The 18015-nt window shown below is 40.0% G+C and overlaps 1 protein-coding gene across 2 annotated transcripts in view; it reads right to left on the bottom strand.

Annotated features, from left to right (window-relative positions):
- Positions 1–17194, bottom strand: part of LOC127795031 (uncharacterized) — a 78122-nt gene extending 60928 nt beyond the window's left edge. The window contains exons 1-2 of one of the 2 annotated variants that reach the window (XM_052326442.1): positions 16960–17194; positions 16671–16829 (exon numbers count right to left, since the gene is read on the bottom strand). The gene's annotated coding sequence lies outside the window, so the exon portion shown is untranslated. The remainder of the gene's footprint in view (positions 1–16670; positions 16830–16959) is intronic. The other variant, XM_052326451.1, reaches the window with a different exon arrangement.
- Positions 17195–18015: the final 821 nt, after the last annotated feature.

Below are 18015 nucleotides of genomic sequence, written 5' to 3'. Positions count from 1 at the left end.
TTAAAGGCATATTAACATGTGCTAAAAGAGTTAAGTCTCATTTCAGCAATGTGTTTATGTTTCCTTTCTACTACACCATTTTGTTAGTGTGTGGTAAGGATAAGAAAAACGAGATTGAATACCATAGGTATGAAGATAAGGTAAAAAGGCTTTAAACTCTCCACCATTATCAGTTTAAAGATCTTTGAGTTTAAACTGATATTGCAATTCAGCAAACTTATGAAAAGTTTTGAAAATGGATAAGGCTTCAGACTTTAGTTTCATTGGATACAGCCAGGTATAACAAGTATAGGCATCACAAAGACAATATAATATCTATAACCCTCGACAGACAACATAGGAGCGGGACCCCACAGATCTGAATAGACTAATTCCAAGGGGTGATTTGTTGTAATTGGACATTGTGCAAAAGGTAACTGATGTAGTTTACCCAACTTGCATGAATCACAAAACAATAAATTAGTAAAAGAACAAGGAATACTGATTTTATTTAGAACTTGTTTCAATATAGAGAAAGAAGGATATCCCAACCTAGCATGCCACTACTGACAAAATCTATCAGTACAAGATACTTGCATGCTAGGTTTATTACAATTTCCCTGACTATTATTACAACTTTCTAAACATAATACAGAAGACATAGAAGGCCTTAAAGGCTCTGAGGAAGAGGTAGCAATAGAAGAGCTAGGAACAGCTAAAGGTGCAACATGAACAAATGCTAGATTTAGCTAATAGAGACCATTTTTAAGAGTTCCTTGAGACCTTGCCCTTAATCAAGCAAAAATTATAATGAAATTCAACAATGACATTATGATCATGTCACGGCTGATCCTGACAAACCTTCCTTCTTCCTATTCGATATGAATGGGAAGATATTCTCTAAGAGACTAAGTAGTGAGTTGAGGGAGAAATGACGTAAATAGAGAGAAGTAAGAGAGAATTGGGAGAGACAGTGAGAGGAATAGATGATATGGTATTCTTTCATGAAAATTCTAGGGAATGGGTAGAGGGTGATTTATACAACTAGCCAAGGAAGATTCCTTACAGCCTGGATGTTGCAACCGCCTCTGCCAGCTCACTCCACTAGCACGTGGATTCCTTTGAGCTAACAACCTCTAACAAACTAAGAATCACAACAGTACGGAAATTGAAATTACTGAAATAACACCAACAGAAATAACACTAACAGAATGCAAAAAATCTATGCTAAGGTCTGTTTCGTAGCGTGACATTTCCCCCGTTGTTCAAGAATTCTTGTCCTCAAGAATGTTGAGGGGAACTACTTGAGCAAATCAGGAAGGTATTCCCAAATGCTATCCTCAGCTGTCTTGTCTTGCCACTTGACTACCACCTGGATTAGGGGTGCCCCTTGCTTATAAATGACTTGCCTGTCCACTATGGCCTCCGCTTCTAGAGTCTCACGGATTTCCCTAGGTAGCGTAGGTAAGGAGGGACTCACCCTTTGTGCTCCTACCGACTTCTTCAAGAGGGACACAAGGAACACTGGGTGGATGTGGGAGTTCTCCGGAAGTTGCAGTCGATAAGCTACCTGTCAATCTTAGCAATTATGGGAAAGGAAGGGCCCATAATATTTAGGGCTAAGCTTAGACACCTGCCCTCGGGATATAGACTTCAAATGAGGGTACCTGAGCCGCAAATACACTTCCTCTCCCACCATAAAGTTCCTCTCACTCCTCTTGCGGTCTGAAAATTGTTTCATCCTGTTTTGGGCTGATCCTAACTCCCTTTTTAGCTACTACAAAACCTCCCCTTTTTGCTGCAAATATTCCTCCACGGTGGCCATTGTTGAATAATTTCCCACTACTGGTAAAATAAGCGGTTTGTAACCAAATAGGACTTTGAACGGGGACATCTTAAGGGATGCGTGGTGGTTAGAGTTGTACCACCATTGGGCTACAGATAACCACTTGTGCTAGCTCTTAGGATATAGGAAACTTACACTTCTTAAGTATGTTTCCAACCCTTGATTAACCCTCTCTGTCTGGCCGTCCGTTTGCGGATGATAAGCTGTGGACATGTTCAACCTTGTTCCCGTCGCTCTCATCAGCTCCCGCCATAAAAGGCTGGTAAAAATTTTATCTCAGTCTGATATTATGGTCTTAGGAACTCCATGCATTTTCACCACTTGATCCAAGAAAACTCTAGCCACATCTTAGGCTATAAAGGGGTATGTGAGTCCTATAAAGTGTGCAAACTTGGTTAGCACATCAACTACCACCAAAATGTTGTCCCTACCTTCCGATTTTGGTAGACCCTCAATGAGATCCATAGATAAACTCTCCCATGCTTGGTCCGGAATGGGCAGTGGCTGCAAAAGGCCCGAATAAGCCACGGTTTCACTCTTGCACCTCTGGCAGATGTCACAAGCTGCTACGAACTTCTTCACTTCCGTTTTGAGCCTTGGTCAAAAGAACAACTGCTTCACTCTAATGTAGGAATTCTGCACCCTTGAGTGCCCCCCTACTGCAGACTCACAAGGACTATATTATCTTTTTCTTGAGTTCACCATTGTTTCCTACCACCAGCCTTCCTTGATATCTCAACAAGCCTCCCACCAAGGAGTAGTCTCTGCCCCCATCTCTGCTGATAACTACCCTTTCCAACAAGGCCTTTACTTTCTCATCCCCTTCGTAACTGGCTATTATCTCTTGGCACCACTCAGGAACTAAGGCAGTAATGGTAACCAAACTTCCTTCTTCATGACATCTAGAGAGGGCATCCGCAGCCATATTTTCCTTTCCTTTCTTGTATTGAATACTATAATATAATCCCATTAACTTGGACATAACTTTCTTTTGAAGTTGGGTGTGCAATTTCTAGTGCAGAAGAAACTTTAAGCTCTCATGGTCTGTCTTGATAACAAACCTACCCCCCTCCAAATAATGTCTCCATTTTTCCACAGCTATTAACATAGCTAAAAACTCCTTGATGCTAAGCCCCACATGTCTAGAACCAAGGGCCTGGCTGAGGAAGGCTAATGGCCTCCCCTCCTGCATTAGGACTGCCCCAACTCATGTTGCACAAGCGTCGGTCTCTAGGACGAAAGGCTTGTTGAAATTTGGCAACCCGAGGATAGGTACCCTACTCATCGCCTCCTTCAGCCTTTCAAAGGCTGTTTCCGCCTCTGGCCCCCAATTAAATCTCTCCTTCTTCAAAAGCCCAGTCAATGGTTTGCCAATAACCCCATAATTCTTAACAAACCAGCAGTAATAACCAGTCAATCCAAGGAATCCCCTCAACACCTTGACTGTTTTTGGTCTTGGCCAAGCTACCATGGCTTCCACCTTCTTAGGATCTTTACTAACTCCTCCTTTTGAGATCAAATGTCCCAAGTATTCCACTAGAATTTGACCGAAAGCACACTTGGTTCTTTTGATAAAGAGCTTATTGGACCTGAGGACTTCAAAAGTGATTCTCAAGTGGCTCAAATGTTGATCAAAGGAAGGGCTATAAATGAGGATATCGTCAAAGAACACTAGTATGAATTTCCTTAAATAGGGTTCAAATATTCGATTCATAAGGGATTGAAAAGTGGTTGCGGCATTGGTGAGCCCAAATGGCATCACCAAAAATTCAAAATGGTTGTGGTGTGTCCTAAAGGTTGTTTTATGGGTATCCTCGAGTCTCATCCTTATTTGATGATAACCTGAGCGTAAGTCCAATTTAGAGAAAAACTTGGCTTGATGGAGTTCATCCAAGAGGTCTTCCACTAATGGTATAGGGAATTTGTCCTTGATAGTCATGGCGTTAACTTGGCAATAATCTACACAAAACCGCCATGACCCATCCTTTTTTTTTTACTAGTAGGACAGGGGATGCAAATGGGCTATGGCTAGGTTTAATGAAAGACTGTTGCACCATTTCCCTCACCATTTTTTCTATCACTGATTTCTGGACAGGTGGATAACGGTAGGATCGAATGTTGATGGGTTCTAAATTAGGTTTGAGGTTAATGGCATGGTCGAATTCACGGGTAGGAGGAAGGGCTTTCGGGTCCATGAATAGATCCTCAAATTCAATCAACAATATATCAAGGAAAACTGAATCATGTACCTGGTCAAGCATGCCCTCTGGCGTGCTAACTTGGAAGTGAATTTCTCTTTGGTTCCCCTTACTGCTCAGGTCCTCCTCCATCGCCACAATGGAAAATAATTGGGTTAGATGGTCCCACCTGCTTTTGAGCACCTTTTTCAACCTCTTACCGGTAATCAATTTGCAGGTTCCTACCTCCCTTCCCCCGGTTAGAGTCAGCTTTCGTCCTTCCCTTTCAAACGACACCTCCATTCTGTTGAAGTCAAAACTGATGGGGCTAACTCCTTTCATCCAATCCACCCCCAAAACCACATCATAGCCTCCCAATTGCAATAACCTCAAATCTACCTCGAACTCTTCTCCTTGCATTTCCCAGCAAAAGCCATTGCAGGCAGATTTGCTTAATACTCTTTGACCGTTGGCCACTGTTACACTCAAGGGGGGTGTCCTTGCGAGTGACACTTCAACCTCCGGGTCATGCCTTCATCAAGAAAGTTGTGGGTACTCCCACTATCTATCAGAATCATGAGGTTGCCCCCATTGGTCTACCCTTCTACCTTAATAATCTTCTTGTTGGCAACTCCCTTCGAGGCATGAAGGGATATTTCCCCATTATCTTCCTCCTCGACCTCCTCATCGTCTCCTTCTTCCACCCCCCTTAGTTCCTTCTCTTCACTTCCTTCCAACAACAGAATCTGCCTCTTGCACTGATGGCCAAAGTGGCATTTGTCCCCGCAACGAAAACAAAGTCCAGCTAGCCTCCTCTGTTCCCTTAGTTGCTCCCCAAAAGGCATTGAACTCGGGCCCGAACCTTTACCACCACCGTTCACCTTTGTTGGTTCCCGGCCATATCCTCTTCCCCCTAAGTTAAAGGCTCCTGCCACCATCCCTTTTGTCTGTTGTCTCTGTTTTTTTAATAGAGGCTCCACCACTAATTCTTGTAGGTGGGCATTTTCAGCAGCTTGTTCTATGGTATGAGGCCTTAGCACCTTTACCATGGGCCTAAGCTCATCATTAAGTCCACTCAAATAGCTAGATACAAAATAGGTTTCTGATAGATAGGGGTTATGCTGGATCATGAGTGATCGCAGCTCCTCAAAACGCATCTAGCATGCCTCCACACTCCTGGTCTATTTGAGCTTATTAAACTCTTCTATTATATCCACTGTTGAAATATTGTCTAGAGTATATGGTATAAGAAGAAGGAAAGTGAAAGCAGTGAGTGATGGCAGTGTGCTAGAGGGCCATTGAAGAATTAGATAGAAGTTTATATCCCAAACTGTAATTAATGGAAATTGGGGGGGTTAAACTGTAAATATCTAATGTCTTCTCTAGAAATAACTGCCAACTCTATAAATAGAGTGCTAGGGGGAGTGTGTGGCTATTCTATTCTCTTCTATTGTAACGAGTGCATTGTATTCTCTGAGAGGAAGGCTAGAGTTCTGTTTTTTAGCTTTGTAATTGTAACACCCGGTGTAACCGGTGTTAAGAGAACAGGAAAGGAAGTAAGTCAACTTCCAAAAATACCCTTGAGGAAGTGATGATCCTTGAGATTGAGAATGCCCATGAGAAGGGTATTTTGGTAATTTGGATAGAAAAATCCAATAAAGGGTATTTTGATAAATTAAAAATAATTCCTATGTGGAATTAGGTGTGTAAGTGAATAAAAATCCCAATTTGGTATTTATGTGGAGATATATGAGATTAATAAATTCACAAAGAGTATTTAGGAATTTTGGAATTAAATTCCATAAAGAAAATTTAATTTTGAAAATAGGGAAAATGGTGGATATTAAATTATTTGAGGAGAATAATTATATTTTCCCTAAGTTGTGAATTAATGTGGTAATGCCACTTGGAGAGATGAGATTAAACTTGGAAGCCAAGGTTAGTGTCTTATTGTGACACTTGGCATTTTGTGGTTCAAGTGTAATTGGGAGATTTAATTAAATGCAAAAGAAAAGTTAATTGGTCTTCCAAGCATTTAATGAGAGGCATAATTATATGGATTAAAGTAAATCCAAAAGAAAATGGTAAATGGTCACCATTAATGCCTTGGAAATTATGAGAATTAAATAAATCTAAAGAAAAATGGGAAAATGGTCTCCCATTAATGCTTTGAAAAATTGTGGGATTTATTTAAATGAGAAAGAAAGTATTATGTCTTTCAAGTGGTCTCTCATGTGATGGTGGAAATTAGTCCCATTAATTTAAATGGGAAATAAATATAAATTCAATGGATGAGATGTATTCTTGAATTAGTGAATAAATCCTAGGGTGGGGATTTAAAGAGAAGAAATGGCATGGATTGCCAACCTATTAAAGGTGTGCTTTCTTTTAATGGTGGAGATGAAGTCTTGTAAAGACAAAGTAAATCCAATGGATGAGAGTAATCAAGACCAAAGCACATGGATTGTGCTTTCTTGTGTGGTTGGGATTCTCTTTCAAAAAGCAAATGGAAATCAAGGGCTAAGATCAAGTCTTGAAATTGAGATTTCAAGACAAGAGCAGTATTTAAAGAGAAAGTAAGCCCTTGTCTCAAGTTTTGCCATTTCAAAGAGAGAAAGAAAATGAGAGGAAGGAAGAGTTGTCTTCCAAGAAGAAGAAAGGGAGAAAATGAAAGAATGGAGAAGAAATGAAGATCAATCAAGGTAAGTTCCATTCTTCTCTTCTCTATTTAGTATTCTTGTATGCAAAGTGAGTGACAAGTTGAAATGCCATTTTAGGTGGGAGAAAATGGTGTTGGAAGCTCTCTTGAAATAAAGATAGGGAGGTTCAAGAATAAGGTAAGGGATCGCCCCAAGGGATGGTGGCCTTGCATGGTTGTAAGTATGTTTATAAACTTTTCATGTTGTATTAAGCATGCTCCTCATGTACATAATAGCTATGGCCATAGGGATTGTTAAGATACATGGTGGAAAGGGATAGGTTAAGGCTTCAAACCTTGAGAGATTGTGAGAGCATGGAAGACCTAACTACATTGCATGCACATACCATTACATGATTTATGTTTATGTTCATACTTATTGCATAAGCACCCTTATTGAGCTTAATAGCTCATGAGGTTTTTACCCTCACATGTAGGTTGTCAAGGCATGAGAAAGAGCAATGCAAAAAGGGGAAAGCTTATGGATGAATGAGAAGTTTCAAGGATATGTTGTAATGGCTCGATAAAGCCTTAAGCTATATGTATTTTCATTTATGTTGTATTAAGCATCAAGAGAGTGTATAAGCTTCATTTATGGGAAAAATTTGAAGTTGGAGTGTATATTTATTGATTTTTAATTCTGAAATTTTGAATAAATTTGGCCTAACATAGAACTCAAAGTGTGAGACTTGAAGGAAAGATGTATTTTTGCCTAGTGTGAAAGGCATCTAGTTGGATAAAAATTTGAGGGTTTTTGGAGGCCAAATTTTGGAATTGGGAGCCATATATTTCAGAAATAAGATCTGGAGAGTTTGAAAAAAAATATATATTTTTTTGGAAGCAGACAGCAGCCTGCGCGTAGGCGGGGCCGCATGGGCGGTCGCGCGCGCACAGGGAGGCGCGCACGGGCTGCCGCGGCAGCGCGCACAGGCAGGCGAGCAGCCGCGCGCGCCAGCCCGCAGCCCGCGCGCGGGCCAGCGGGCCCCGCCGGCCATTTTTTTTTTTAAAAATTAGATTTTTGGGGATTTTGGGCCATTTCTAAATTGAATTTGGACCCCGGAGAAGTTTTCAAAAATTAAGGGATTTTCGGGCATTTTTGGAGAAAATGCCGAAATTTTTGGAAAATTAAAAATTTGAGTTTTTCCTCCAAAAGTGGTAATCAATCAATGGATTGGTTTTAAATGGTGATTTATGGAGCCCGGTAAATTCTTGGATGGGAAAAGAATTAAATATAAATAAGAAATAGTGGTTGGGCATTTTCATGAGTTTTCTTTTTAGCCAATGCAGTGTGGTTAAAGCCCAATTTCGCTAGTAAATCCTGGGAATGAGGGAAGAGAAGGACGAGCCTAGTTCCCACCTAGGGCGTTTCATCTTGAAACATGGTCCACCCTTCACTTAAGGCCGGGCAGGTGGACAATTTGGGTAATTGTTCACGAGTAACACCCGTAAGTGGGAGCGGGGCATTACAGTAATCTTGGGAGAGAAGTTGTTTTTGTACTCAGGAATAGGGGGGAGATCTTGCTGCTATACTGGTCTTTCTTCTCCTTAATAAGACTGCTAAGAGGGCTCTTTGAAGGCTGGATGTAGGTTTCCTCAAAGGAAACCGAACCAGGATAAATCTGCGCCTACTTGTGGTTTGATTGTTTCTTGTTTTTATTTTCATTCTGTTTTGATTGCTTATGTTTCTGTTTTCAATTCCTATTATAGTTGGGAATGGTAAAGAGTGTTGAGAGAGGCATATTTCATCTAAGGGTAATTCCGTATAGTCCTAGGATAACATCCACCATGCTCCTCTCCCCAAACCTTTCACAAAATTTCTCCGAGAGCTCTTCCCACGTACCATTCCTCCTTAGTCTAAGACACCCCTGAAACCAGGCATCCACAGTTTCATTGAAGTAAGCTGACGCCAACAACACTCTTTGCCCCTAGGGAATGTTATACCAATCAAACATCTTTTCACATTTTCTCAGCCACCAGCAGGGGTTGACGCCATCGAATGTGGGAATGTCCATCCGAGGCAAGGGAAACCCCGCTTGGTGGGGATTAACTGCACCATCCCTTCCCCTATCGAGTAATCCTTCCAACTCTTCTTCTGGGTCAGCCTCAATCTCCAAGGTGCCCTGTCCCCTATCTCTCCTATTCCCCTGTAGGATTGGCTTTGTTCTCTCTCTAGGGGGAAAGTCGGGAGATAAACTTACCCTGTTTTGGCGAGCAAACATCATCATAAATCGCTGCATCTGGGCACCCAGGTCCTCTCTCACTCTTGCTATGGAACCTTCCAATCTCCACTCCAGACCTTCTATGGACCTCTCTACCTTGCGATCCATTGCCACGATCACTTCATGATTCCGAGTAGCACCTAACTCCAATTGTTCGATCCGATTCTGGGTATCGGCCATAGCTAAGTCGAACTGTTGCATTTGCGACTCCAATGCCTTCGTGCAAGTACCTTCTACCATGGTTTCAGCTAGAGTTGTCGAGGACCAGTGCTCTGATACCAATTTGTCACGGCTGATCCTGACAAATCTTCCTTCTTCCTATTCAATATGAATGGGAAGATATCCTTTAAGAGACTAAGTAGTAAGCTAAGGGAGAAATGACGTAGAGAGAAATAAGAGAGAATTGAGAGAGACGGTGAGAGGAATAGATGATCTGATATTCTTTCATGAAAATTCTAGGGAATGGGTAGAGGGTGATTTATACAACCAGCCAAGGAAGATTCCTTACAGTCTGGTTGTTGTAACCACCTCTGCCAGCTCACTCCACTTGCACGTGGATTCCTTTGAGCTAACAATCTCTAACAAACTAAGAATCACAGCAGTACAAAAATTGAAATTACTGAAATAATACCAACAGAAATAACACTAACAAAATGCAAAAAATCTATTCCTAAGGTCTGTTTCGTAGTGTGACAAATCATTAGTAAGGTGTGAAACACTCATTAAATTCTTTTTCATGCAAGGAACATGAAGAACTTGAGGTAAAGAAAGAACAGAGGGAGGATTAGTTTGAGTAAAGATTTTACCGGATCCAACATTAGCAATAGGAAGAGCCTTACCATTTCCTACTGCTACTTTGCCGTTGCCACCATAGGGAGTATGAAGAGAAAGGTTGTGAAGGCTAAAGGTGATATGGTTTGTAGCACCAGAGTCTATACACCAGGAGGTATCACCAATTTGATAAGATGATGAAGACAAAGGTTGATATTGTTCGTTCAAAGGCTGAGAGGATAAACCATGATGAGTCTCAAGTGCAAACCCTAAGTCTGTCAAGGAAGTGTCATGACCCTAGGATCTAGCTAGGGTCTTAGAAGGAATTTGGGGAAGAATAGAGAAGAAATGAAAGGGGAGATTGAACAGAATTAGGGAGAAAGTAAAGCGAAATGAGAGGGAGAATGGAGAGAAATTTAGAGAGGAAAATGAGAGTTTCATTAATCAATTCAAGCACATCCTCACTTCTTACAATGGGCCTTTTTATAGGCATAGTAGCTAGTTGCTTAACTAATTTCTAACAACGTCCTAACAGCACCCATGTGCTTCTAACAACTTGTAAACATATCCTAACAAACCATTGCAACCCTATTACAATGATGTCCTTCTATTATTCCTTGAGTCATGACAATTCCCCCCTCCTTGAAAGAGTTCTTGTCCCCAAGAACATGTAACAACTATTCATTGCTTTTCATCCAATACCCGCTTTCTCAATCCGTTTCATTCCTCCTTCTTGCTTGCGTCTTTTAGGCCTCTTCTTCTTCGTTCTTAGGTTTCCAAGATCCATCTCAGGCATACTTTGGCCTAGATCTTCAATGGAAGCAACCTGATAGCGTTCAAATCCAATACACCCACCTTCTACAATAGCTGCACTATCAAGCTTGATCTCCAATCTATGGACATGATCAGCAAATTCCGGACAGACATACTTAATAGCAGAAACTTGGAGTTCAACGTAAAGACTATCTGTGTCCGTTAGTAGTTCTTTACCATCCAATACATGTAAGAATGGTAAACCTTCATCCTTAGTTGCCGTTATTGTCTTCCCTTTCAACCCACAGCCATGCTTCGTTACAGAAATATCAACAGCATCCTCAAAACGCAGCAATGGAGAATTGTAGACTTGACTTGGATACTCATACCAAGGTTGTTTGTGAACATTAACATTAGGAGCTACTGCAACTTCAATTCCAGCCAACGATTTCTCAACAATTGACACCTGGCCAAGAGTCTCAACACTAGTAAGAGTGCTTGAGAGGCTGTCAATTAATTGAGTGCCATCCTCCAATTCCTTTTCCTCACTCTCTTCTTCCTCTTCTCTTTCTTCCTTAAAGTTGGACTGATCTTGTTGCAGAATCCCAAAAACATCACCATCGAGAACTTCTTTTCCAAAGGAATCGGTGTGTTCCTTCAATTCTCCTTTTGTCTTTGCTTCCCTATCAATCTATTCATTACAGATTCCCTTTGGATAATGCCATTCACCTTTAATATCATTTCTGATGTTGCACTTCTCCTCGAACTGCTCCATTTTTAAGAATTCCTCTTTGTTAAAACTTCCGTGATAATCATCAAAATATTCCACCGGAAAGTTGTAATGATACTTTTTAATAAGTATCATCACAAACTCTTGTAGCTTCTCACGTATCATAAGGCCAAATTCCTTGCTCGTATCATGTACCCCACTGCTTGTTCTCTTGTCCCATTGGTTGATCTCATTCTCAAGCTTCTTTTCCCCTGTTTGTTGCTTCTGGCCAACTGAAAATGCAATCTTCTTTGGCTGCCATGGAGGCTCCATTCCAACTAAAAATGAAGCATTTTGCTTCATGTATGCACTGTCACCCCTAGTTTCACAAGTAGGACACCCCACTGAAAATGCAGCATTGTTCCACTACAATTGAGGCTACTCTCTTGCTTGAAAATTAACCACATCAGCTGGCAATAGCCTAAACGGATTAGAATTCACCTGACTAGCTAGCCATCGAAGTCCGCCTCCCGAACTCCAATCCTCAGTGCTATGGCAGCCGTCCATCACCCCAGGCATCGGATTCACTCTCCGAAAATCAAACCTGATTCCAATACAGAATAATTTGCACGTTACAACAACTTTGGCTAGCCTTCAAGAGCTGCCTAGGGCTATCAATTCTCCTTTCACGCCTGTTGCAATAATTCCTTATACTTACTGGAATCACCAATCACCGTCGGACTCGCCTTACCCAACCACTCAAATGTATTCCTCTAGAATGGCCTGGGTTGCTCGCCTCCCTTGCTGGACTGTGTTGTAACCAAAGGAATTTCCCATAATTAAGACCTGATGGATGCACTAATTTTATGAATTGGTTTATAAATCCGTCGAATCTGCTTCAGCCTCCCCACTACAAGTAAGAGACCGAAATTCACAACTGAGAGTCACGAATCCTTTCTGTTCTGCAACCATTACCTTCCATGATCTCCAATTAATTGCTGATCAAGAGTCTAGGACTGACAGCAATCCAAGCTGATTGCTGAAATTCACTACAACGGACCACTACGAATCAGCTATCGCTCAAGATTTGCTCCACTTGGATCAGCAAACGTGGCTAATATGTCCTTGATTTCCGCCACCAAGATAGTCTGAATTTGCCGAAATTCACGTGTATTCCTTCCACTCCCCAGAATTCCGCCCGATTGACGGCGTTTCTCCAATGGAATCACCTGTTGCAATCGTTTCCAACACTCGATCACAGCAAATCCAAGATTGCCCAGACTCTGTACGACTGTTGTGATTAGACGACTGCCCCCACTTGCTCTGAATCACTAAAAATCTCAACCGAAGTCAACCTGTAGATTTCGCCTAATCACCATGCAGTAGCCGACAACCACTGACTCTGAACTACCTTCAAATCGAATCTTAATCACGCCAAAATACACCCCTGGAATCGCCGACCGTGGAGTGAACGGAAATTACAAAGTAGTAGCCGAGTACCGTCGTTAGGAAACAACAACCAAGAACGCCTGGGTTTGTTTGCCTTTACCACATGCAGCGACTTGGATGCAGCCGATACGATAGCCGAAATTTCCTCGTACATCACGGTTGGATCTGAAAAATAGATCATGTCCTTCAAGTCACCTCCAAAAGTCGAGCAACCTCTGAATTTCCAACCCCAAGTCAACCACTGGCTTCATCTTCAAGACTTGGCCTTGGATCTACCAGTAATCATGAAATTCGCTAGAATCTACTTCACCTTCACATGTCGCTTGATAATTTCTGTTGAATCGATAGTAAGAGTTGCTACTAGGAAGCGCCTCCAACACTGCCTCCTGAATGGATTGGCTCCGATTGCACTACCTGTTGTGGATCGGCAGTCCACAATTCCCAGCCAATCGTGGTGGGTCACCGCAATTCACCTATTCGATCACAATCGTTAGAATCCTGATAGCTCGGATCTGACTCTAATACAAGACTAAACATAATTCACTATTAGAATCGACGGAATCGCAGCCGAGAATTGTTGGCTCTGATACCATTTGTCATGGCCCTAGGAATTGGAAGGAATTTGGGGAAGAACAGAGAAGAAATGAAGGGGGAGATTGAACAGAATTAGGGAGAAAGTAAAGAGAAATGAGAGGGAGAATGGAGAGAAATTTAGAAAGAAAAATGAGAGTTTCATTAATCAATTCAAGCATATCCTCTCTTCTTACAATGGGCCTTTTTATAGGCATAGTAGCTAGTTGCTTAACTAATTTCTAACAGCATCCTAACAGCACCCATGTGCTTCTAACAACTTGTAAAAATATCCTAACAAACCATTGCAACCCTATTATAATGATGCCCTTCTATTATTCCTTAGGTTAGGACAAAAAGCTCCATTAGCCTCATGAGAAGCCATAAAAGCCTGAGAATTTGATTCATTACCACCTTTACCAAAAGACGGTCGCTGAAAATTGTTGTCAAATCTATGAAAACATCTATTAGCTAGATGTCCAGGTTTTCCACACAGTTGACAGTAAATTCTCCTACCATAAGATCGGCCTCCGCCTCTACCTCCTCTAAAACCATTTCCTCGACCACCTCTATTTTGAAAACCCCTCTACCATTGTTCATAGTGCTATTTCTAGCTTAGTGTGGAGCATAGTTAACATTCATAGCAGCAACAGAATCAAATTTATGCACTGTACTAGACATATTCTTATTCTTTGTAGCTAACCTCTGTTCGTGCATCATCAAAAGATACTGAACTTTTTCAAGATCAATATCATCCATTTGATATGTAATTAAGCCAACAATTGTGTCATAATCCTCATCTAATCCATGCAAAATAGTCATTAACAAATCCTGATCATTTAATGGTTCTCCAATTACTGCTAGTGCATGATTAATAGTTTTGATTCTTAAAACATAATCAGTCACCGTCATGTCACCTTTCTTAATTGACCTAAATTGTTGTTTCAATTAAAACGAACGAGCAACTATTTGATGAGAAAACAAACTGTCAAGAGTAGTGAGTAGTCCATACCTCTGCTACAGATTCACAGTGCATAACTTGACCGATTACCTCCTTGTCTATTGTCGAAAACAGCCATCCTAGCAAAAGTTGGTATGACCTCATCCAATTGAGAAAATCAAGATTGACAATTGGCTCGTTATCTTCCGATTGGATGTATTTTGGCAGTAGATCTATTTTGTTTATGAACGACGCAGATCGAAACCCCTAATTGTGGCTAAGATCTGCGCCTTCCAATAGAGGTTCTTGTTTGAATCAAGTTTTGTAAGAAGGAAACTAAACGTTTTAGAGACAGAAGCAAAATCCGACAAAGTGGCAGAGGATAAGGAGAAAGAAGACGAGTTTGAACCACGAGAAGCCATGGACATGAGTCGCGATGGTTCTGATACCATGAAATAGAATGAAACAGAATCTTTGAAAGAGAAAGAAGAGTCTCGTCCAATCTGATTGGGCAGAATAAAATGAATCTTAATACCAAATACAATAGAAAGACTATCTTATATATAGCCTTGACCATCACTTCTACATAACATAACTAACTAACAATTCTCTACAACTGAAATCACAGTCTAATAATACAACCAACCAATCACAAACACAGCATACAAAATGACAAATGATATAACAGAATAAAAGGCTACAACTGATCTACCTCAGTCTCTTCAACATTCTAGTTTTTGTAACCCTACTTTTTAACCCATTTTCAGCCCCAAAATGTCATCTTTGCAGCCTTATTTTACCTCAAGATTGCCTACCAACCTGTTAACTCTAGTTATGTGTTTGGGTTTTTATTCATGGTATTTTCCTAGTCTTATTATTAGTAGTTTTTGTTTTCTTAATAGGAAAAGAATTTTCTAACCCCACTAGGAATAGCATTACTAAAGCTTGATAAATACCAATGCAAAATCTCTCTTCTTTATTAGTGAACGGAATAATTACTACAGGTGTCTAAGCATGTATGCTTTCTTTGAATTGTGTGATGAAATTCTAACCCTAACTCCCTAAGTGTGACTCCAACAGAATCCCATGCGTGATGCCTAGAAATTCTCTTTCCAAATATTTAAATCTCAGATCCTTGTTTTACTAGCCCTACTTTCAAACCTACTTTCAGCCCGTCAAATTTCATCTTTTCAACCATATTTTACCTCAAAATTTCCTACAAACATGTTACATATCTAAACCCTAGCCTTTTCCACGATTTTCCCAAGCCTTCTAACCTTAAATAAGCCTCCAATCAGTAAGTTTCCTCATGACACCAGATCTGTCCTGCATCACATTGACTTAACTGGCCAATTTATTTATCTGCAAAGAGCAGATACTGGCACTACCATGACCAGCTTGTGCAATTATTCCAAGTAAATAGAAGCATTGAGTAGTATATCCCTTTATGCTCCTAAAATATATGCCTATGGGCCAGACATCCTCAGACCTTTGCACCTACTTCAAAACCAAAATGTATCCTCATAGAAAGCCTTTTCCTTAAATAACAGATTCCCATAAATCACAAAAGATGCAAATAAAAACCCCTACACTCTTGCATGAGAAGAAAATAGACATCAGGAGATTATTTTAATTTTGTGCATCCCATCTTAATTTGAAATGCATATTTATTAAATAATCACAGCAATGTTTAGGCTGAAGGTTGTGGACCTCATGGAGAAACTTAACTTCCATGATTATAGGACACACAGATACAGAGACCAGGTTAAAGAAATAACTTATTTGACGATTTGTTAAAAACTGGGGCCCGAGGGGCCTGGGCTCTGTTTTCATGCTCCATTGGCCATGTTTACAAGCAGAACACATGCCATGTTAGCTCTCAGCACTGTTCAGAGCCTGATACACTTTTTATATGAGTGCCTCCATATGTGAGGCTTGTACCAGCTCCGGAACAAGAATTTCAGTGTACATAGAAGTCACCAACATCGAGCATGTACGTCATACAAACAACTATGTTAGAAGCCCGAGAAGGCTTAATCATTAACAGAATTATAAAATTATGGTTTATGCCATAAAAGCTGAACAATGTTAGAAGACTAACCACCTAAAGGTTAGTTTTCATGGAGCTTCCTCACACCATGAGTAAACTTGAATGAGTTACTACTACGTACTCACTCTAAATTCTGTTTATGAAGTTGATTTAAAAGAGAGATTCATGGACCCATATAAACAGATATTAATTGTGACAGTTTTTTGCCTCTGCACATATATATAGATTCCACCAAATCGTATTGCATCCCCCAAAAGCACTCTAATAACCCGATATCAAAGGTAATTATACTTAAATCTTTCAACTTCATAACTCAGCCACTAAAGTTGGACGGCTGCTATAATCAAATAAGAGGAGCGAGAAAATAGCGACATAATTGCTATGAGATAGTACCAGTAGACCGATTACACTAAAATATATAAATGCAGCACACAAAAAAAAAAAAAGAAATAAACAAAAAATCAAGGCACCGCTGATGAAACTGAGAAAACACATAAGCGAGCACTAACCCTCCATTTGCGTGCTGAGAAAACCAATAGAAGAAAAGAGGAGAATACATGGATCTTGTGTTGTGACGTCTTCCGTTCCCAAAAAAGTGAGAAGACTCATTGAACTAGGCGACATAGAGCACGAACGCAGTCGGAGGAGGTTTTGCCCTCTTCGGGTTCCTGACAAGGAAAATTTCAATAACTCAAGATATCAGTTTGTTATGCTTCTGCATTTTCTCAGCACCCAAACGGAGGCGCAAACTAAGCTACAAGGATAGATGAGCTTGCAACAGAGATCTAGTGGTTTTACCTTTCAACAAGATTGGGTTGGACTTGGATATGCTATCAGGCGAACTTTCATATCTTGATAAATTGGTAGCCCTAGAGAGCTTTACACGGAAACAAACTTCGCCAACAGCAAGCGACGCCGAGTTGTATTCGGATTATTATGAGCTGGTGCTGATCTCGTCGTACTCTTCCTGGTGGTTTTCTCGCAGAGCGCGAACGAGGGAGAAAATGGATGAGAAAACCTCCAAATATTTCTCACAAAAAAATTTATTAACACAAATTGGGGTTGAAACCTGGATGCTGCACGACGAAAGAGAAAAGACGAATACACCCCTGATGTTTTCTGAGACGTGTCCAATTTCAACTGGGTCATTATTGTCTTTTACCCCTCCAGAAAGAAAGTCCCTGGAGCAAGATGTCATTGTCACTGGCAATAATAATCTACTAGTTATAGAATCGCCAAATTATTTTACCCAATTCCTAAAATAGAATATACATTTTTAGACTTTTCATAAAACCATTAATTAATATCACGGTAACGGTCTTTTATAAAAATAAAACCATTAATTAATTATGCCACCAAATAATTCATTAATTAGGAAAAAAAACTTTATCCTTTTGTATACATACTTATTAACTAAGAATTCCCTTTCATAGTAAACTTAAATCAACCACAAATCTCCTCTATTATATAAATGTAAATGTAAGTAGTTTAACCTTCACTATATATGCTAAATTGAATTAGTGTTGAGATACATAGATACATTAATATAGTAGTAAACTAAGAAAATAAATAAATAAATAACCTTTTTAGAATTTCTAAGTCATTTATTTACTTCATCACAAAGTGCAACTAAATACATTCAACCTCAACCTCAGTTCTTGCCTTCACAGTCAAATTGAAATAACTTGAAATTTCATTTACTTATAAAAATTTTCTTAAATAACGTTTGTTAATCAAAATATAGACTAAAAAATATAAAACATGAAAAATATCTCAAATAAAAATATTTTTCATTGTATAAATATAATTTTTAAAAAGAAAATCACATAATTTCTTATATTAAATTTTTAAAAT

This window comes from Diospyros lotus, chromosome 1 (assembly GCF_014633365.1).
Source record: "Diospyros lotus cultivar Yz01 chromosome 1, ASM1463336v1, whole genome shotgun sequence".
Taxonomy (NCBI): Eukaryota; Viridiplantae; Streptophyta; class Magnoliopsida; order Ericales; family Ebenaceae; genus Diospyros; species Diospyros lotus.
Note: the sequence above shows the minus strand (reverse complement) of the source record. Positions and strands in the feature narration are given on the sequence as shown.